The sequence below is a fragment of the Eleutherodactylus coqui genome, chromosome 1 (assembly GCF_035609145.1).
Source record: "Eleutherodactylus coqui strain aEleCoq1 chromosome 1, aEleCoq1.hap1, whole genome shotgun sequence".
Taxonomy (NCBI): Eukaryota; Metazoa; Chordata; class Amphibia; order Anura; family Eleutherodactylidae; genus Eleutherodactylus; species Eleutherodactylus coqui.
The window spans coordinates 522,044,561-522,068,122 of NC_089837.1; the positions used below are offsets into that span (position 1 = coordinate 522,044,561).

At 48.6% G+C, this 23,562-nt stretch overlaps 1 protein-coding gene across 1 annotated transcript in view; it reads right to left on the reverse strand.

Moving 5' to 3' along the window:
• The window catches only part of CAPN5 (calpain 5), an 86,549-nt gene extending 63,888 nt beyond the window's left edge, over positions 1-22,661 (reverse strand). The window contains exon 1 of the mRNA XM_066588274.1: positions 22,580-22,661. The gene's annotated coding sequence lies outside the window, so the exon portion shown is untranslated. The remainder of the gene's footprint in view (positions 1-22,579) is intronic.
• Positions 22,662-23,562: the final 901 nt, after the last annotated feature.

Below are 23,562 nucleotides of genomic sequence, written 5' to 3' on the forward strand. Positions count from 1 at the left end.
TCTACAATATTACAGGATGTAGGCACTAAATAACCAGTGGGGTTGGAGTCAGGTAGGAACCAAAACATTGATTCAGGGATTATTCTGTAGGGATATAGAGTCGGGAAAGATTTTTTTCCCCCAAAAGGGCTAATTGGCTTTTGTCTCAGTGAGTTTTTTTGACTTCCTCTGGATCAACAAGGCGGAAGGAGGGGGGGGGGGGGTGCTGGTGGAAACAGACTGAATTAGATGGACGTTGTTTCCCTTCAGCCTAACATACCATGTGACTATTGTTATGTTACCAGTTACTCCCGGCCTCCATCATTGCACTAGTTATCCTTCCCATCTGTCATATTAGGAATATAGATAGCAAATAGGAACCACTGAGGGTCCATCACCAACTGCTGCTCCAGAGCGCTAGATACCACCATGTTTCACAGGTCACCCATTTAATTGCATGAACATGTAATACTACATTTCTCCTGCAGAGGGCATTGGCAGCCCCTCACAGCTGCAGCCCTGAGATAAAGGCTTGTCCCAATGGGATAACTAACAATATTAATCATATACTATAGAATGGTGGACGAGGTGTGTTGGTAGAGCAGAGTGGCGCCCCCCAAGGTTGGTGCACTGATAACTAGCTGCACCCATGTCCCGCATTCTGCCGGCTGATCATGACGGGAAGTCGCACGCCGTGAATTAGGAATCCAAAACCTAATTCCAAGGAGAAGGTAAAATGACTTTTTCCGCTTGGCTGACCAGTTAATCTTCAGAGACCGGAGGCTTCTTAGGAACCGTCTCCTCTGCATATTCTATATTTCTTATTAAAGTGCCGGGCCGGTGCCAGGTCTCTGCCCCGCGGCTCAGTGGATGGGGATATGTGAGAGTCATATAAAAGAGGGAGCGGAGCATGTACCGGAGAGCTCCAAAGTCTAAACCCAGGTTTTGGCTTGCGATCATCATTTTATTTTCTTCCCCCTCTTTATCTATATGGGAGGGGGGCTGCTCAATTCCAGATGAGTCCCCAGCTATAATACTGAATAAGGGCACAACGGCCCCGAAACGCGTCTATTGTAGGCTGGATTTATTCTTACTAAAAACAGAGGAGTCGAGCTTAGAAATACGTCTCGTGCCTCTTTAAGAAAAGGGATTGCGCCAAAACAAGGTTTTCCCTACATTTATGTTCATATAAAAGACAGCGGATGTAGAAGAGGCATGGACGCCCATCCACTCTGTACACAGACATGGGCATGAGGCTCTTAGCACATGGTAGAAGCCCCCCTGCCACTTCATAGCAAGGTCATCCAAGAGGGTCCCTACTCTGTTAGGGGCAGTAGTGGATGGAGGTTGGCGCCCCAACAGCGCCTGCAGGGTGGAGTGTGATGGAGTTATCTGTCCGAACCCAAGACTGGCAGAGAGCACATTAGTGAATCTAGATGCTATAGAGAGCAGACAGCACTCTAGTGGAAGCTATAGAGCATGGAGCATAGCTTCCACCAGAACGTTCTCTGCATTGTACACATATAGCATCCACCAAAATACATGAGGGCATTCCGGCTGATAGACAGGGCGCTGGGGCATTCTACAGTGACCTGACCATCCAAAAATTGCACTGAAAACTTCATCCGGGGGTGGGGCGAGTCTCGATAAAGATGTAGCGTACGGCGGAAGTGAAAATGTGTCACAGGAAGTAAAAAAAAAAAAAAAAAAAAAAAAGATGTTCTTCAGGGGAGGTTTCACTGTATATTACAGCCCTCTCAATGGAGCTATACAGAGAGCATTCTAGAGGAGTGTCAGGCTTCAGGTCCACGGCACACACAGTCGTTAAGAGGGTTTTCTTATTGCTTGCGGCAGATCACGTTTTTTACCCAGCTTGGATGCAATGCAGATCATCCACAACCCTACATCCCAGCCTCCCCCACCTCCCAGCATTTTCCCCCCCACCTCCCAGCATTTTCCTCCCCACCTCCCTAATTGATTTTAACCTTCAAACCCGCAGTGAATCCACAAATGTATTTAAATTTGCAGATCCTAAGCTCTCATAGAGATGAATGGAGCCACATCCACGTGTGATCCACGATACAATGGGGCATGCTGCGATTTATTATCCATGCATGGCATCCACAAATCATCCAAGAACAAAGCCGTAGGTGTTGAATGAAGTGCGAATGCCCCATGGTTCTTGAACTGCAGATCACCTACGCCCGTGGACACTGAGCCTTAGGTAGCATTCTAATGGAGGCTACACAATGCAGAGAGCTTCTAGTGAACATATAACAAACCTCCTGATCCAATGCCCCACCACATGCCCCCTGCCCCTCCCTATGGCTCACCACAGCTTCCATTTTGCCTGCCGTATACATCTTCTGCCCCCGTACCTCCTCATTATCCCCCTACCTGTTGTGTTTCCTATTAAATACCATATGTAATTTTTGTACCGTTTTGTGCCTCGCCCCCCTCCCTGTGCCTCATCTCTTGCCCCTGAACCACCCCGCTCTCTCCAAATAAGTGAATCATTACATGTAAATGCGGGCATCGTGCACTTTGTTTGAAAGATAGATTTTAAGTTGGACTAAAATCCATTGTTCATCCGCTAAGGTACTAAGCAAATATGTTTCATTTTAATGTATTTCACTCATCTTACAAAAGACTATTCTCCCCGCGGAACGTTTAACCAGCCTCGAGGAGAACAAAGGAATATGACTGCAGCTGTTTGCACAGCCGTGTTTGAACACACACTGGGCTCTGCAAACAACTCCTTTTTACATGCAAATGATGATAAAGTGTTAACGGGCATTAGTGTCCATTAACACTTTACGCAAACAGATCGCTAAATCTTTGAATTGTTTGAAAGATTATTTTTGCATGTAAATGGTACTTAACACAGCATTCTAAATGAACTTATACAATGCAGAGGGAATTCTACCAATGTCCTACAATAAACAAAGCGTTCCAGTTGAAGTTGTACAGCGCGGTCAGCATTTTATTGGGCGATTTACGATTCAGAGAGAATTCTAAAGAATGCTATAAAACGCAAAGCATCTTAGTGGTAGTTACACAATACAGAGTATTCTAACGCCTGATATATAATGTTATTATAATAAGCACCAAGTAGATTTAAAACATTCCTATGTGTGTTAGTACTCCCAGCACTAAATTGACCCAGGGGGGTGTATACATTTGCAAAAGCAATCACTGAGCTGTAAGTATATATAGTAATCTTACCTATGGAAGCCTATTACAAGAACAAGGTAAGCAATGCTCTGAAATCTTGTAAAATTGTCAGGTACTGCGAGTGCCCAGTAATCTGGAACATCTGATAGTCCGGCATAAGCTTCCAGTAACAAGACTGTGAGGGTAACATTCAATGAGTCACAAGTAGCAGAACAGGGCGAGGAGTAAAGTCCGTCTAATCACATAAGTACATGAGGTGTGGTGCCGGATCAATAATCACCAGCAGTCTATTTACACGGCAGAGCCGAAAATCCGCCGCCAGCGATGTATGAAGAACAGCAGTTTCAGCCAACTCCATCGCGTTGCCGTACACCCACTTAACTTTCAGTCAGGGGGACCACTACTTCAGTACACGCCGTCACAAGATCGAAGCTCAACTGGTTGCATAAAGGCCCTTTTACACGGAACGGTATCGTTCAAAAAGAAACACACTTGTCAACACTGAAATTGTTACTGACCTGAAAATGTCCAAATCTGCAGTATCTTGGTGCGCTGAACACGAATAGGACCACGAAAATTTTTTTATTGTCTCTCGTTTTGAAGAGATTTCATACAGTTCATTTTCTGTGTTTCACCGTGTAAATGTATCCAGTAGGACTGTACCAACACCCTTACAGTTTGAGCCACACAGCAGCCGTATGCAGGATTGGCGACTAAGTCAAGCCTTGGGCCCCGCATATATGCTGTGCTACATTTACAGTTTTCACAGTGGTTGAATGGCAAAAGACCATCAATGCCATTTGCAGTCCCCATGGTGTGGATAGCGCCAAGCTACCACACAAACAACTGTTAAGGGCAATTTACACGCAAAAATGATCTCTCAAAATTTGAGATAGGGAGATTGACAGTTTTAGCAATCGTATTGCATAAACTGCTAATGGGTTCTAATTCCCATTAGTAGCTTATTACCATCATTTGCATGTAAATGAGCCTCCAGGAGCTGTATGCAGATAACACCAGGTGGTCCGTTTTTTGGCATACAGCTCTTTTGTTCTGCCAAGGGGTTGCAAGCTGAATACAATGTAATTAGCACTCTCGTGGAGAACATAGCATTTGGTCCCCGCTATCAGATGTCCAGCCGAACAATGATTTTATGCTCACCTAAAAATCATTGCAGGGCCAAAAAGTAAACAATGGTAGAATTTACGCGCAATGATTATCGCTCAAAAGACATTGTTTGAGCGAATTTTGAGTAATAATTGTTGTGTGTAAATGGGCCTTTACTTCTGCTTGGGTCCTCCCCTTTCTGGCGGAATAACGAAGCAAAAGAAGTCGAGAATACTCTATCAGTCTGCATTGAGACCAGTTGCATGGGCTATACAAAATACATGTTTCTTATGGGAATGGGGTAGCAGAGCAAGGGAATTGCACTACGTGCGGAAGGAATGGACTCGCAGACAAAAATGTAGCAGTTGGAGAGAATATCCAGCACCCAGCTCTGGTCGAGGCTCACCAAAACCTACTACCACCCCTTCACATCAGACTAGCTTTGATGAAGAACTTTGTGAAAGCCATGGACCGGGCATCACCAGCTTTCCGATACCTTCATGAAAAATTCCCTCGACTCAGTGAGGCAAAGATTAAAGAGGGAGTTTTCATGGGTCCTCAGTTCGAGAGCTCTTCAAGATGACCGTTTCAACAACTTGCTGCAGGATGCGAAACAAGCATGGAATGCGGTCTACAAACATTCTTGCGAATGCATTATCAGAAACTTGGCTGCAATAGGTCTCTGAAGATCCACTTCCTTCATTCTCGTATGGATTTCTTTCCAGACAATAGTGGTATGGTCAGTAATGAACATGGCGAACGTTTCATTAAGATATCGCAACACTGGAACAAAGATCAGGAAAAATGGTCCACTACCCTGCTGGGCCGACTCCTGGCGGACACGCCACTACCCTGCTGGGCCGACTCCTGGCGGACACGCCACTACCCTGCTGGGCCGACTCCTGGCGGACACGCCACTACCCTGCTGGGCCGACTCCTGGCGGACACGCCACTACCCTGCTGGGCCGACTCCTGGCGGACACGCCACTACCCTGCTGGGCCGACTCCTGGCGGACACGCCACTACCCTGCTGGGCCGACTCCTGGCGGACACGCCACTACCCTGCTGGGCCGACTCCTGGCGGACACGCCACTACCCTGCTGGGCCGACTCCTGGCGGACACTCCAGAGATGCTCCCAAACAGGTGGACAAGAGACAGGCCAAGAGATCTAAGAAGTAGTGTATGACTTGTTACAGGTATTAACCATCAGCCTATTACTATTGGCGTGCATTTCGTGATGCAAACAATTATTACAGAAGTTAAAAATATAAATAGAGCCAATTTTGCATTTTCACTGTCATATTCGTGTTGCGCACATAAAAATTGATAAGAAATAACTAATTTTATTTCAGGAAAGTGACTTTTGTAAAAATGTGTTGACCAGTGAATCGTCCCGTGTGAACGCAACCAATGATCAAACGACAAACGATAAATCTTTCACTTTTCGTTCAGCGTAGATGTTACACGGGCATAAGAATCGTTGGCGCGTTCACTTATCATTTGGTTTAAACCACCCTGGTTCAGCGAATGTGAAGACTACGATTTCTCGATGCAAATGAGCCAACGATGTATCCTGTATAAACAGACTGCCAGCGAAGGAACGAACTCCGACATCATTCACTTGTTCAATCGAGAAATAGGCAGGTCTAAGCGGACCCAACAGACCGCTTCTCCGCGCCCCACCGATAACCCGGCCTCTGTTCTCAGGAACTTAAAACTTTTATTTTATCCTGGCTGCTCCCCGTCCAGCGCTGCAGCTCAGGTGCTTGTCGCACAGGACATACTGCAGGCGGGCACGTGCCACTCATTGCCAACCTGACCTCTCAGCCACTCACAGGCTATAGCGGAGATTTTTCAATGGCCACTGAAGCCTGTGACTGGCTGAGCGGTGAGGTGCGCAATGTACAGCATGTGACTGCCCGCCGCTTCTTCCAGGTACCATGCGGCAGGCAGCGGGGCGGCAGCGCTGGATAGGGAGTGGCCTGGGACAGGAGACTATTTAATTTCATTTTTTAAAAAGGACTAGATCACCAAAATATTTTTGTATTAATTAAAACCAGATAGAGAAACCTTTCCCATTTTTCTTATTGCTTTTTTTTATATTTTTTTATTTCCTGACTGCAGAATTTTTTATTCTGCTGTCTATTTATGACTATGCATAGGAGGGGCCCAGTGACTTGTATGGAGACTGTTCTAGACATATTCTGCAGAGAGTGTTACTGCCCATTTACACACAAAAAGAATCTTTCAAACTATTGAAAGTTTTAGCGATCATTTTGCATAAAGTACTAATGGGCACTAATGCCCATTAGTACTTTATCAGCTTCATTTGCATGCAAATGAGCCTCCTAGAGCTGCTTGCAAAACTCAGCAGGTGGTCTGAGCTCTGCAATTAGCTCCATTGTTCTGGCATGGGCTGCTAAGAGAATACAATGTTATCTCCACAAGAGCTGGAGATAACAGCCTGATACAATGTAATCTCCTGCTCCCGTGGAGAACAGTGTGCGGTCTGGACGATGGTTTTTAAGCTCACCTAAAAAATCATCGTTCAGACAAAAAGGTGCACGATGGTAGCATTTACACGCAACGATTATCGTTCATATGCCATCGTTTTAATGAATTTCGAGCGATAATCGTTGCATGCAAATAGGCCTTTAGTAGATAGTCACAGCTTATACCTATTGTGACTGGTGGATCCTGTGTGCTCTACATATAGGTGTCACCTCTCAGTGTAATCCTGCCTGTGATGTTAGTGAGATGACGGCTGCAAAGCTTTCCCTACAGAATAGTATTAGTTTATTTGGACCTGTGGTCAGTGTGAAAATGCAGGATTTTAGTTTTTTTTTAATACAGATTGTGATTGAATGTTTAGGAAAACCACCAAAAATTCTTTAAAAATATGTTTAACACAAAAATGTGATTTTGGTCACTTTCACACGGGCTACAAAATAGCATGATTTTCCTGCGATGCTACAGTGCTACAAATCGCATGTGTAGGAAGCCCATGCCTTCCAATGGGTTCCTTCACATTAGTGATGTTTTGTAGTCCCATATTGAGAGAGGAAAAAAAAAACAAAAAAACGTGACATGCTGAATATTGCTGTGATTTGCTGTTTTGTCGCCCACGTTTCCCTATGGAGCCTTCCTATGTGTTGCATCGTAGGAAAACACGGTTTTCGTGCGATGCAACTTTTACAGTAGGAAATCCTACTGTTTGAGCCCTAAAATAAACTATCTGCATTAAGAAAAAAAACAAACAATACCTTACCTAACAGGCACTGTCCGCTCCACCGCACTTCTCCTTGCAGGTCCCGGGCACACTTCCCCCAGCACTTCCTGGTCAAGGGTTCAAAAAACCTGCCTCCAGGAAGTGCTGGCTCTGATTAGTTCATCGAGCGCCACGGCTCAGCCAATCACAGACATTTAAATGTGATGACTGCGATTGGTTCTTGAGCACCGTGGCTCAGCCAATCACTGCAGCCATCGATGAACCAATCACAGCCATTGCATTAAATGGCTGTGATTGGTTCTTCGAGCGCTGCAGTGATCAGAGCAATAAATTGCCCATTACAGTAGCTGCTAGTCACTTCCTTTAAGCTCACTGAAACACAGTTATCAGTGGCCAACTTCTTGCTCAATGTAAACAGGTAGTCTATCTTTGAACGAATGGAGGCGGGCAGCCGGAAGAGATATCCAACGCACTCAGTCTACATTCATTGCGCGACTATCACTCCTGTGTGAAAGCAAAAAAGAGATAGTCGTCTCATGCTGAAGTACCCCGAACTTTCAGAAAACTTCTGACTCGCCAACCAAAGACGCAGCAATGTTCTTGGAAATCATTAAAAGGAACACTCTTTGGATCGGTTGATTGGTGGGGCCCTGAGGAGCTGTAGCCAACCAATCTCAATCAAAGGATAGGCCATCAATTTGCATTCCTGGGAAGCCACCTTAAAGACAACCCCTTAAAATGTGGGGGTTTCCCTCTCAATATCCCTTCCATCAGCCAGGACAGAGAGCCACTGTAGTGCATTTGAGCTGCCCAAGAATTATACAGTTGGCCATTCAATGCTGCAATGGTGGCCATTAGAGTTGGGGGTGGGAGAATCATGGTGATCAGCTTCTTTTTGAATGGGGGCTTAACAGGACTTTCAATCAATGGCCTATTCTCAGGAGAGCTCAGTGTATGATCAGTGAGAGGGGTCCGACTACAGAGCCCCCTTCGATCAATAGTATGTGTCCGTAAAGTGGTCTTTTTTTATATTTAAGCCGGCGATGCACGACTGGTTTTCGGCTGCATCCATTATATGGACAAGTGTCACGGTCTGGTCGTGGGTATCCTGACCCAAATTCCAAACATCATATATTTCTAGGATGCTCGGAGTTCAGGTCAGGATACCTGAAGTTATACCGAAAACTTGTCCATATTACAGATACATAAATGCAGCCAAAGCACACTCATGTCACCGGCCTTATCCAAAGAAGGGAGATAGAACAATACCTCCACAGCGCCACCTATTGGAAGGCAGCATTCCTTCAAATCAATGTTTCCAGCCTTATCCAGACAATGTGGGTGTGGCTGTGCCTGGTACTGCATCTTAGCAGTCTTGAGAGGAAAACTATGGGAAGCTTTGTATAGCTATTTGAGACAGACTTTTCTTGGTGGGGCTAGAGATAACCTTCTGGGGAGGTCAAGTTGCACTTTCCTGCTTAGCCAAGCATTACACCTGTTCTTCGGAGGAGGGCTTCCTCAGTTGCCAGCCCCCCAGCAGCTATGTCAGTAGCCCCGCCCCTGCCGAGAACAGCTTTTAAATTAGGGGTCTTAAAATAAGTTAGAGGATGTATCATAAAAAAGTGTGTTACAGAGCACAAGAGTTTCTACATATGTCCTGATATGTCATACTTAGGGAGGACATCTACATCTGATGAATGAGATATCCACCCTGCTTTAAACTGCATCTAACTGAAAATAGGTACATTTTAAATATGACATCTGTGAGATGCTAAAGGAGTATTCCCATCTCAGCAAGATAACTTGCCAATTGGTGGGGTCCTACCCCTAGGAACCCTACTGATCCACAGAAATTGCCCCAGCACATTTTTGACTATTGACAGCAGAGGCCACACATGCGTGCCGCTGCGCCATGCGCTTCATTAGAAACTGCCGCAGTTAGCAGAGTTCAAGGACTTGGCAACGTTTAGTGGTTCCATTCACTTCAATGGGGCTGCTAAACATCTGAACTATCGGTCCCAATGAAGGGACTAGTGTGGTGGCACCCATGAGCAACCACTTGTCAGAATTTCAGGACCTGCTGGGGAAGATTTCAGGAGTCAGACCCCACTAATCAGCAAGTTATCGCCAATCTTATGGATAGGGAATGTCTTACCAAGTTGGGAATACCCCAGTAAGGGGTTACACCAATAGGCGTTAGGTTGGCCCACCACCTTAATATGCAGTTCAAGGGACGTGTACATGATTTAACCTTCACGGAGCACTGGGGTAGATTAAAGCAGCGAGTGGCACCTCAAAATGTGGATCAGGGACTGGGAGTGCTTGTGTGGTGGCTGTACTTGGTGATCAACTCCATAAGGACACCGGCTCCATCCCCTCAGGGACCAAACTGATGTTCTCTGCAGAAACCTTCCACATTAAATGCTTCCAGCCTGCGGTCACTGATTCAGCCTCGGGCTGATCAATTGCGACCTCTCAGCAGTAGCTATTTCCACTAATGGACTCTAAGTGTGCACATTAATTTACAGCCAAGACCTCAGAACAAGCCAATAAATCCTAGGCCAAACCTTATTAACTATTGATGAACCAGAACGACAGGTACAACGGCATTAGTAAGAAATGATCAGTTATCACCCAGCGTTTGTAGGTTGTCCCTTCCTGCACAGTGTGAAACTCGCAACACTGTAGCGGCTCTACACCCCCCTGTAGTCACGGTTACAGGCCGGTATCTACATTGTAGCGGCTCTACACCCCCTGTAGTCACAGTTACAGGCCGGTATCTACACCGCAGCGGCTCTACCCCCCCTGTAGTCACCGTTACAGGCCGGTATCTACAGTGTAGCGGCTCTACACCCCCTGTGGTCACCGTTACAGGCCGGTATCTACAGTGTAGCGGCTCTACACCCCCTGTGGTCACCGTTACAGGCCGGTATCTACAGTGTAGCGGCTCTACACCCCCTGTGGTCACCGTTACAAGCCGGTATCTACATTGTAGCGGCTCTACGCCCCCCTGTAGTCACCGTTCCAGGCCGGTATCTACACCGTAGCGGCTCTACGCCCCCCTGTAGGCACCGTTCCAGGCCGGTATCTACACCGTAGCGGCTCTACGCCCCCCTGTAGTCACCGTTCCAGGCCGGTATCTACACCGTAGCGGCTCTACACCCCTTGTAGTCACGGTTCCAGGCCGGTATCTACACCGTAGCGGCTCTACACCCCCTGTAGTCACGGTTCCAGGCCGGTATCTACACTGTAGCGGCTCTACACCCCCTGTAGTCACGGTTACAGGCCGGTATCTACATTGTAGCGGCTCTACCCCCCCTGTAGTCACGGTTACAGGCCGGTATCTACATTGCAGCGGCTCTACACCCCCTGTAGTCAGTTACAGGCCGGTATCTACATTGCAGTGGCTCTGCCCCCCCACTGTAGTCACTGTTACAGGCCGGTATCTACATTGTAGCGGCTCTACACCCCCTGTAGTCACCGTTACAGGCCGGTATCTACAACATGGTAGCTCTACATTCCCCGTAGTCACCCTTACAGGCTGGGACCTACACTGTAGCGGCTCTGCACCCAATATAGTCACTTTTGCAGACCGGTATCTACACAGTAGCTGCTTTACACTTTCTGCAGTCGCTTTTACACGCCGGTATCAGTTGATTGGGCGCCCACTGTCCCTGCCGCTACACACAGGGGTCAGAGTGAAAACTGTTGCTCCGACCTCAGTGCAGTGATCAGCACTTGTAATTGCAGGCACAACACTCATTAAAATCAGTGGGAGCTCAGCCAATCAACAATACTATTTGTCTAGAAACCCCCTTTAACTTTCCATGCACAGACAAGTGCAGTGTGTCTCAGGATTGTTTCGCCCAAGACAGGTAATGACAGATGAAAGTGATGCATCATGGGAGACGAGCAAAACGGGTAACCGCTTTGTGTAACCGCTTGTAGGAGCAAACCCTCCACAGTGCAAAGTATGAGAGCTGTACAGACTTTAAGCCTTGAGATGTACACAATAGTCCTTTTCAATGACAGCAAGCAGAGATCTTGAAATTGGCGAGCAATCAATGCACAAAATGTATTAGAAGTCTGCAGAGCATTTCAGTGACAGAGCTTGAGATTTGTGGTTACAACGCCGCGGCCGGATGAGGAGTTGTTACAGCAGCCATATTGGGCGTCACCCAGCTTTCCCAGGGGCAGATAAATATAGACAGGGAGGGTGCTTGGCATGCAGGGTCCCGTCCCTGGGGGGGCTATTTCTGGTGCAGTCTTGTGGTCGGCGCACGTGATCCATGTTCTTCTGTAAACCTTTGAAGATGAAGAAGAGGAAGCTGCATGTGATTAATGCTCCACCGCGCTGTGATCGTCCCGTTACTCCGCCTGATCCTGATGAAGGGTTATATTGTTATACTACGGTAAGTACACAAAGTGTGGATTTACATCCATGGACTTACCTCCCTGCAGGGTCCCTGGGAGTGGGGGAGCCTTAAAGGAGCTCTGGAGTCAGGAAAGTTGACTTGAGAACACTGATAAGATTGATCATGCAAGTACTCTGCTTTACCAGGTCTAGCTTGTCTTAGGCTGGGTTCACACGGGGTGGATTTGCCGCGGAAATTCCGTCCGGAATTTCGCCGCGACAAATCCGCCTGTGGCCGCTAATCCCGGGATTAGCCAGCCATGTGGAAGAGATTTCTCAGAAATCTCGTCCACACAGGACGGCCAATCCGCGGCTGCGGCGCGGCTTTGCCGACCGCAGCATGTCCATTCTTTTTTCTTTCCGCTGCGGCCGCGCTCTCCTCTATGGGAGCGCTGGCCGCAGCGGGAGAGCGAGCGGCTGAGCCGCTTCAAAGCCGCCGCAGGTTTTTCCGCGGCGCTTCTCCCGGCGAAAATCTCGCGGTTTTTGCTGCGGCCAAACCGCGAGATTTCCGCGGGAATCCGCCCAGTGGGAACCCAGCCTTATGCCTTTTCTCCATCCTCCGCCCCATTGTCAGACATGTGACTTAACAGTAGAGTTTGCTGTGAATGGAGGAGGGCGGGCTGGAACAATCCCACGGCTCCGCCTCCACTCACAGATTGGCTAGCGCTCCAGTGTACTTTAAGGGCTCGTTCACGTATATTAGCTGCACGAATATGGATGTTTCCTGCTTCTTCACTACTTATTTCTGCAGTAAATATATGCGCCATTGTGCGTATTTTTTGGTGTGCACAAAAAAAAAATTGCGGGATTGGGCGAAATATGTGCGATAAGCAACTTTCGGTTGCATAAATACATAGTCCAATTACACGACCAAAATGCGCTTTGGCCCACGTGGACAAGGCCTAATGCCACTTTGACACGGAACGATTATTGCTCAAATTCTCGCAATCTAGTTGACAGATACACTTTTGTATACAAACTGCGGGGGAAGGGGGAAACTTTTTAGCCCGTATCACTAAAAATCAGAACCATTTTCAATGCCGCCATCTTGGATTCAACTCTAGTTTCACCAGTGGGAAGGAGATATGTGAAGCCGTCAGGGAATGTCGCCAGCAAAACCGCGGCGAGCTTTGTTTTATCACAACTTTATGCCTTCTCATGGTAAGAGGTTTCTTCATTACAGACAATGTGAACGATGGCGTCCTCTCCAGCACAACGCGTCGAGGTCCTCCACATGACACGCGTCATCGTTGCAGATGTCAATCAGCGCAGCCAACCCGACCTCCCATTACCCACAATGCAGCGGGCAAACTTCTTTCCAAACTCTGAGGAATAAGTTGTATCGCTAGACGAGCAAAACTGGATACCGAGAATGGCGATCCTGCAGACGGAAACAACTGATCACCGAAAGGGGTCAGAGGAGGATGTCAGGAATCGTTCTGACCAACAGGCTACACAGTCAGGAGCAGACGAATACAACACTGGAGCTCCAACTAACATGTCGCACAGCTCGCCGTTCCTGAGCACGGATGGTATAACAGCAGACGAACATGCCTTGTAAAAGAGAAAGGCACAACTTTTAGGCTCAATGTCCACGGGCAGATTTGAATTGCAGAAAAAAAATAAGACCCGGACAGGTAAGCAGGTCCCCGGCCGCGGGCAGGGGCGGATTCCGCTGCTGGCTCCCGCATGCAGAATCGACCCCACCTGTGGGCATGAGGCCTTTGAGGTAAAAGAACGCAAAACTTGTATCACTGAGCAGCTGAAAAACATCTCCTGGTCGGATGGGTCCAGATTTCTGTTGCCCCGCGCTGATGGGAGTCAGAATTTGGCACAAGTAGCATGAATCGCTGACCCCTTTCTGTCAGCTGGTCAGAACCATCATCTAATCTGCAGCAACTACAAGAAGCTTCCTGTCCACAGGGGCCGATATTCCTGCAGAACCATTTCATTACCTGGTGGGATCTACACCACGATGAACTGCTGCAGGTCTGAAGGCCAAAGGAGGTCCTACACACTACTAGATGGGGGTCTCTAATAAAGGGGCCGTTGCGTGTAAATGTCATGTGTCAGCCTCCGCTCCTGTACAGAGCCGTCCTCGCTGCGATGCATTACGGAAGATGTAGACTGTTAAAGAGAAGTATTTACAAGACTTCTTGGCAGGAAGAACTAAGCAGAGATCTCCTGGCAGAGAAGTGACTTTACAGAGAGGGAGGAGAGCGCCAATGTTCTCATGCCGTCCAACAATGAGCGGATTAGTAACACAAAGCAGACGGGAGAGCGGCGGCCGAGTACACAACGCGCCAACAATGCTGGGAGTGATTGTTTGCTCTGAGGGCCGAGTCCTGCAGTCAAGCACAAAATCCCAAAGGAATGTCTGGACCCGCTCAGCGCTGCGCCTATCCGCGGTGTCAGACACCATAGCGCAGCACGCTGTCCCATAATGTGCGGCACAATGCCAGGCGGAGTACTGGAAGCCCGATGGACCCCATTATGGTGAAATGTAGTTCATGTCCGGCATACGCTTGATTAAGCACTTCGATTATTCCATTTACTTAAGTCGAATACAAACGTGGGGGTCAGGATAAGGGCGGCTGCGCCCGGCAATACGGAGAACAGAAGCCTTCGATTCCAATGGGAACATGCATTACCTTCTTCGCCCGCACGTGTGGAGATAGTTGATTAAGGTGATTTCTTGTATCCGGATAAAACTAATGTGACCTGTAACTGCCCGAGCCTGTAACACCCATGTAGGTATGCCCAATGCGTAGCCTGTAAACAAATGACGATCTGTAACTATCTGACAATGAGCCAATTACTGAATGGTCTTGTGACTAGAGATGAGCGAGCATTGCCCTTAGCGAGTACCTGCCCGCTCGAGAGAAAAGTTTCGGGTGCCGGCGCGGGTGACAGGTGAGTTGCGGCAGTCAGGAGGTGGGAGCGGGGAGAGAGAGATCTCCCCTCCGTTCCTTCCCGCCCGCTGCCAGCAGCTGAACCTTTTCTCTTGAGCGGGCAGGTACTCACTAAGGCAATGCTCACTTGTGACCTTTGACTCAGATGCCTGAGGGATTGGCCACCCACAGATATGTAGGGACTCAAAGTTGTCAATAGCTGCACGCACACATCTTAGGCTGGGTTCACACGGGGCGTATTGCCGCCGGAAATCCCGCGGTTTGGCCGCAGCAAAAACCTCGAGATTTCCGCCGGGAGAACCGCCGCGGAAAAACCTGCGGCGGCTTTGAAGCGACCCGGCCGCTCGCTCTTCCACTGCGGCCGGCGCTCCCATAGAGGAGAGCGCGGCCGCGGCGGAAATTTAAAAAAGACATGCTGCATATTCTGAAACCGCGGCTGCAGTCGCCGCAGCCGCGGTTCCAGCCTGACTTACCGCAGCGGATTGGCCATCCCGTGTGGACAAGATTTCTGAGAAATCTCGTCCACATGGCTGGCTAATCCCGAGATTAGCGGCCGCAGGCGGATTTGCCGCGGCGAAATTCCGCGTGGAATTTCCGTGGCAAATCCGCCCTGTGTGAACCCAGCCTTACTGTGTATATAAGCTGGGGCAGAACCAAGATGGTCAGAGCAAACTGGACCGACACTAGGGACGCCTAATGCAGTGGGGTATTTCCCCAGGAGAAACTCTGATCCATTTCGCTGGCGCTCTCCCAGCTGATGGTAAATTGGACAGACGATGGAAAGACTCTGAGGTGATGGCCTCTGTCCGGGGGTGGGTACTGATCCAGCTGAACAGATGTAGTATATGCCTTGTAAATAGGTATTTCCCTTGGTGATATCAGTATTTAACCTTTACCTAAGTAATAGTGTAAATGTATCAATATCACCTATTTTATGTAAATTTGTTTAACTATCATCCATTTTATATATATTTATTATCTTATTAAATAAATTTGTTGTATCCGCCCACTTGTCCTTCTTTAAAGCCGTATCCGAACTTGTTGCCTTTAAAGTTGGCAACAGCACGAAAAGTCTATGACTGGTCGCGTGCAATGCGCAACGGAATGCACAATACTCTGCGCAATTCCGCAAATGAAGAAAAAACAAAACAAAAAAAAAACACATCTGGAGCTCATTATTCTAATTAGCTATTTAAATTGGGGCAAAAACGCAGCAGGAATCCATCCGTGGGCATTAGCCCTTAGGAGAACAAAACTCTCTGCTGTCCTGATACATTGTAACGAACCACCAGCGCAGGCTGTGTTCACATCAGTGTCCGAGACTCCATTGCAGATTTCCACGAAATCCCGGATGAAATAGCGCAGCGTACGGCACTACTGCCTGGGATAATGCTGGATAGCCAGAGAGACACTGAACACAAGGCAGTCAGCGGGCGCTCGGCACGCTCAGGTCAGGCCGGTCAGTGCAGATAGCGGATGAGGTGAACACAGCCCATCATGCATCAGTGTTCCCCAACTCCAGTCCTCAGGGACCCCCTACTGGTCATGTTTTCAGGATTTCCTCAGTGTTGCACAGGTGATGTAATTATTGTCGGTGCCTCAGACATTCCAGCTATTCTTACTATAGGAGATCCTGTTGGGGGCGCTGAAGACTGGAGTTGGGAAACGCTGGCCTAGACTGATTCAACTGTGCTCACTTCTCAGCTAAGCTCAGGACTGGCTATATACAATGTATCAGTCTGGGCTGTTGAGCTCACAGAGCATTGTCTACACTGGATACAATTGTATCCACTCCTCAGCTGAGAGCAGGACTGGCTGTATACAATGTATCAGTAAAAAGAAAAAAAACAAACTTGAGGTGGTTCGGTGTCACCGGTCGAGCAAAGTGCGATTGTTCTCAGTAAGGCTGGTTTCACACGGGGCATATTTGCCGCGGAAATTCCATGCGGATTAGCCAGCCATGTGGACGAGATTTCTCAGAAATCTCGTCCACACGGGACGGCAAATCCGCTGCGGCTAAGCCGGCAGAAGCGGCTGCTGCGGCGCAGATTTGCCGAACGCAGCATGTCTTTATTTTTTTTTCTCCGCTGCGGCCACGATCTTTTCTATGGGAGCGCCGGCCGCAGCGGAAGAGCGAGCGGCCGGGTCGCTTCAAAGCCGCTGCGGCGGTTCGCGGTTTTTGCTGCGGCCAAACCGCGACACTTGTCGGGAATCCGCCCCGTGTGACCGTGGCCTAAGAGAAACCAAGGAATGTTGTAGATGTGAGAGCTTTAATGGCTTTTTGTATTTCCGTTAGCCATTACCAAGGTATCATATCTACAAGAGGACTTGGTTTCTCTCATCAGTCCGACATATACCTCCTCTGCACAGGGTGGGGAATAAATGTCTGATCTGAGGGTCAGACTGTTGGGACCCCCAGCGATGCCGAGGTCTGCACACCCCAAGTGCACCATGGGAACTGATTGGCGTTGTGCATGCTCGATCTCCTCTACAGGACAGGAGGGGATGGATACGCTCAGCAATCTCCCTCCATCCCATAGAAGTGAATGGCGCGGTGATCACACAGACGCCCCTTCATTCACACCAGCTGTCGGACCCTCGGTGATTACACGTTTATGGAGGACGCAGCACTGCATACCTGGCCGCATTAGAGACCCTTCACACGGGACGGAGTAGGCTGCACAACGCACCGCAAAACCGCCTACAGATTGGGATTGCAGAATTGAAAATGGCTTACAGCTTGCCCGCAATTCCACATCAACATCCGCAGTAGTGCGAAAATTCCGTGGCTGCGGATTCGTCTGCGCCCTGCGGCATAATCTATTCCATGTGAAAGGTCTCTGTCATTCAGAAGTCTGGGAAAGCTGGGTGACAATCTGGGAAACTTCTGTTTGCCCCCAAATTGTATTTAAGAACAGACATAACTAAGACACAGCTTGTTAACTCCGCACAGCCTCCACGTTGGCGCGGGCCGCGTCCGGGCGACATATTACACAGATGTTGTAGGAGATAACGAGGAGGAAGTTCCCGTGTGATATAAACGCTGCTGCAACGTAATAACCACGGGCTGCGGCACAAGATACGACAGGCTCCGCCCACACTACAGGAACGGGAAAAGGAAGACGCCATCACTCAGGGGTCCGCGGCTGACATTTCTTGCTCTTCACCCACAGATATAAGACAGGGAGGGGAGGGGAGGACAGGCACACAGAGCACGTGTGCATCCCCGGACATCGGCCCGCATCCATTAGCCTCCGGCCTTCCAGCTGTAATGGGGCCACATTTACAGTCAGGAGTTGCAGATGCGTTACACCTGCAAATAATGATCTAATAGCAGCAGATCTCGTGATCTCATCTAACAGCATCAGGGATCCCTGCAGATTACAAATATGAAAACTGGTTTTTAATATGTTACTCCTAGGCAGAGATATGACCCCGTGAAGTTACAGGCCAAAAGCATGAGGCTGCACTGCTGACGGACTCTGACGGGGCTGCACTACTGACGGACTCTGACCGGGCTGCACTACTGACGGACTCTGACCGGGCTGCACTACTGACGGACTCTGACCGGGCTGCACTACTGACGGACTCTGACCGGGCTGCACTACTGACGGACTCTGACGACATTGTGCCCCCTTCTGACTTTTATCAATTGCAGTGTTGTCATGGAGATTTCATGTGGTTTCAAATCACATCAATAGTGTCACACACACACACACGCACACACACACACACACTATGATGCCAGGGAAGCTGGAGACATTGCTGTCAGTAGTGCAGCCTCTGACTTTGGGCCTGTAACTTCAAATGATTATATCGCAGCCTTAAAATAAGATATTAAAGATCAGTTTTCAGCTTTTTAATGTACACTTAGGGGACTTTTGTTCCGGCGTGCCTACCTTATGTTTGCAACAGATATTATATAGTGATATATGAGTCATATATACTATTCTACAGGAAAACTCTGATATAATGCAGCATGAGGGACCCCTGAGGTGCAGGATAGGCTGAACTTCTGCACCAATGGATGTGCATACAAATAAACTGACATCTTTGTTTTAGAAAATACCATATGCCCATGAAATAATTCTGGAACATCTTTTCTCATGACTCAAGGGTCGGTGATCGGGGATTATTCCGATTGGAGTCAAGAAGGAATTTTTCTCCTAAAAGGGGGGATATTGGCTTCTAACTTACTGTAGTTTTTTTTTTGCATTCCGAGTCTAGATGAACATTGGGGGGGGGGGGGAGGGGGGTAATAGGCTAAACTGGATGGACATATGTCTTTTTTTTCGGTCTTACATACTATGTTAGGGCTTATTCACATGTCCATACATTGGCTGGGTTTTCACGCCTGGCCGATATACAGTGTCCCTTCCCGCAGGGAGAGGAATAGGGCCGAGAGCAGGGCACTGAGCTCCCTCTCCACTGTTTGCAATGGGAGGGGGTGGGATGGGGTGGAGCTAAGCCCCCCCTCCCATTGCAAATAGTGGTGAAAGGCCGAAGCTCAGTGCACTGCTTCTGGCCCTCCTCCTTCCTCTGAAGAAAGGGACACCGTATATAGGCTGGACATGAAAACCCGGCTGATATACGGACGTGTGAATAAGCCCTTACTATGTAAATCTGCCTTGCTTTGACCTAATTATTCCTCCTGGAACTATATGAATAAATTGACAACTAGGCGTTACCAGCTAGGGGTGTGTCCCTACACAGTCTGACCCCGTCAGCACTGATTGGACAGTATAACACTTTACAGGGATACTCCCCTAACTGGTAATACATGGCTGTTAAGGCCCATTTAGATCATGATTATTGCTCAAAAGACGGCTTTTGAGCGATAACCGTTGCGAATCAATGCCTGCCCATCGTGCTCTGTTCGTTCATCGCTCACTTCTAGTTTTCTAGAAATGAGCGATGACTTATTAGCGGCGCGGGCTGATATCTCAGCTAGTATCCCGTTGGCAGTTCTCAGCAGGACTCCAGCTGAAAGCGCGGAGAAGAAAGGAGCTGTATACCGAAGACAGCGCTCCAGCTGTGTTCTGCATACCCCGCTCAGAGCGCTCAATAGGATTCCAGCTGAGCGCTCCAAGAACACAGCAGCTGTATACAGAAGACAGCGCTCCAGTCTACTGTATACAGCAGGAGCCTTTATTTACACACTAATAAGAGCTAAGTGAACGCTCAAAACTGCTGTTTGAGCAATTATCGTTGTGTCTAAATGACCCTTTAGTGTATTCATACATTTCCAGGAGGAGTAACAGAGGAACAGTACGACGAGTTGTAAGAAAAGATCCGCCAGAATTGTTGTTTCATGAAAATCCAAGCAGAGACCCCCAGGATCCCCGACGGCCGTTATATGTGAGGAAGAGCCGAGCCGTAATAAGTGCGCAGTAATGACTTTATAACAGACGGGCGCGAGGTTTAACGATGACGGAACGATTATCGCTCTAACATAAATAAATGGGTCCAACAAGCGAAAGTGAATGATAATCGTTAACCCTTTCCAATCCAATTTGTATCCTGGTTTTCCTAGGGGGCTTACTCTTTTTCTGCAGTTATACAACAGCGCTATCTGCTGGCTAAAGCCAGTACTGCATGAGGTGACACGTTGGATAAGCTCCGACAGCAGAGAGGCCGGCAATATACAGTAAGAGAACCTTGACAGACGTCTTCCAACATCGGAGCTGTACAGCCTTAAATCATAATGTCTTCAGAGGTCAGACAGTGGATTGGAAAGGGTTAAGTCTAAACGCAAACGACATGATAATTGTTCACTTTTGTTCTTTATACGCAGGCATAAACACCATCGTTATGTCGCTCACGTATCATTCGGGTTAAGCGGCGCCGTTCAGTCGTTCTCACTTGTACAGCGAATGGGAAGACTGAACGATTCTCACGCCAACGAGGACTTCTGGATATTATAAGAGAAGAGCTGCTCAGTACGAGCCCCACCAGAGGGGGCGCCCTGCACTATGGGCTGAACACCAGCTGACAGACTGTAATAACTATATAATAGACACTGCGCCCCGAATGAGGGAGCCCCAGTACAAAGCGCTGGTCCCCGGCCATCACCCCAACAGCTGGGCTACGGCTCTGTATAGGTTAATAGGTTAATACACTCCGGATATTATAACCGGGAGGCCGGCTTCACACGGACATACGTGTGCGCCACACGCAGCGAATAGAACCCATTGATGCCAATGTTTTGTTTACATTTCCCACGCACAAAAAGAAAGAACAGGATCTATATTTATACATATTTGCGCCCCATAGAAGTCAACGGCGGGCGCAAATTCACTCGCAGAGGAGAGGCGTGAAACGCTGCGAAAAAGGAAAAAGAACACGAAGGGAACCAATTAGCCGATTTAATCGCTGCGTTTGTTTGCCGCGCGCAAATGTTCACCAGCCTGTGGGGTCGGAGACGTATAGTGTCTGAATGGAGGCACGTCAGGTTGGATGTAGTCGGGTATGCCGATTTCAAGAATCAAGACGAAGGAATTCGCCGAAAACCGGAAACCTCCCTAAGTGACCGGAAAAAACGAAAAACCATATTCCAATACAAAAAAAAAAAAAGACTTTGAACACGTCCTGCGGGCAGAAAAAGTCTAGCAAAATACGCCAACACACGCGCAAAACCGCCTCATTCACAGTGGCCGGCGCAATTGCTTCATTAATGACCCCCCAAGTATTACAGAGCTGGCTGCCTGTCCGGACTATGCAACTCCCCGGCTCCGGAAGGGTTAATCGGACCGGTCTCCAGGCTTGTAAGGTAATAAGCATATAATAGTCACTGAGCTCGGCCTATAGGGGGCCTGCATGAGCCGAATACAGGGGTTGTCATATGGTGGGCCACCGCTACTGGACTGTAATAACACTATAATAGACTCCGGACATTATAAGAGGGATGTAGGACAGGATCATCCTCCCCGGCTCTAGAAGGGTTAATGTATGAAGACCATCCTGTCCGCCATGCCTGGACTGTAATACCTGCACATTATAAGGGCATCCTGCAGAAAACCGGAGAATAGAACACACTGCGGTTTGGGGGGGGGATGCAAACGTAATGCGCACGCAAAATACAGTTACGTGAAGAAACATTAAGGGGCGCTATTCACTGCGTACGACTACGGGGCCCGGAGGGGTCTCTCACGCAGGCGTATCACCCGCGCCGGGCGCACTCTGCAGTACGCCATCTTGGAGTGTATGCGCATATGTAATACGCGCCAAGATCGAGCGTGTCACTCTTTTTTTTTTTTTGCGCATGTATTTCGCACGCGGAGTGAGCGGCGCTGCTGGAAGGAACGTAAATATCAGCGCGCAAGAGCGCCGAGACGTCCGGGATGCGAAAGCAAAATACGTGCATACGTACAAACCCATCAAAACCAACGGGCTCTTCAGCACAGGATAACACAGTCGTGCGACAGCAGCCTAAGGGTTAACCCACCCAGTAAACCGCGGTCCGCACCGTTGTGTAATAACATATAATAGTCACTTAGTTCTGCGGTGGGGATCATCCTGCGGGGCTCCCCGCTTCTCAAAGGGTTAATCCATTAAGTAATAACTAGACCCCCCCTGTCCTGTAATAACTCTATAATGAGCTGGAGATTATAATAGAGGAAGTCCCCCCCCCCCCCAGTGCAGGGCTGCGGCACCGAACGAGTTAATGTAGGAAGTAGCCGGCTGTAGTGTAATAAGTGTATAATAGCCTGTGAGGAGCTGTCTGCAGGGCTCCCCCGGCCACCAGCCCCGCTCCCCGCCGTTACCTGTCCCGGGGCTCCGCGCTGCTGCCGAGCGTCTCTCTGGGAGATGCCAATCACAGCGGCTGCACAGCTAGGCAACTCTGCCGGGGGCGGGGCCTCCGTCTACAGAGGCGGGGCAGGGCGCGCCGAGCATCCTGGGAAATGTAGTCTCTCAGGTGTCCTCCGTGTGAGGAGATGGGGGGCTGCTGGGGGGGTTCTGACAGGAAATTTGTACTAAATCTTTGGGATTTGTCCCCAGTGCTGCAGAGGAGACCTTCCTGCAGCTCTATGTACAATAATCCATTATAAACATACTGAAAGAGCGCAGAATGTAATGATAAGGCTGTATACACTCTGTATGAGCGCAGCTACTTACCTCTGTATATACAGCCTAAGGCTGTATTCACTCTGTATGTGCGCAGCTACTTACCTCTGTATATATTCATATGAGTGTGTTTACACGGCTATTTTGCCGCGTTTTTAACGCCAACCGAAAATCGCGACCTTTTGAGGCATGGGATTCCAATGCATTCGTTCACATGAGCGATTTTGCTGCGCGTAAAAAAGTTGCGCTGGAATAAAATAGCACATATGTCACCGAAATCGGCGACCGCAATTATACGCTATGGAAAAGCTAGGCCTGGATGTATCTTTCGAGCGATATACGCCGGCGGCTCCCATAGAAGTTTATGGGAGCTGGAAAGATACAGAGGGGGAGGCAGTTTAGCGGCGTCCAACGCAGGGAAGAGCTTACAGGTGCCTCTATGTAGTCATTCCAAGGATATATGCCGCGGGGTTTCCGGGCTGTGGCGTATTTTTTCACTAATACGTCGCACCCAGCCGTGTGAATGGACGAGAAACCGCTAATCAAGTTCAGGACTTGATCGTGTCATTTCTGCATTCACGCAGTTTAATGGTGCATGCCACAATAACGCATACGATCGTGTGAAGGAGCAAAAACGGACCGCTGTAGGTGCACCTCGCCGGTACAGAGCGCAGCTGCGCAA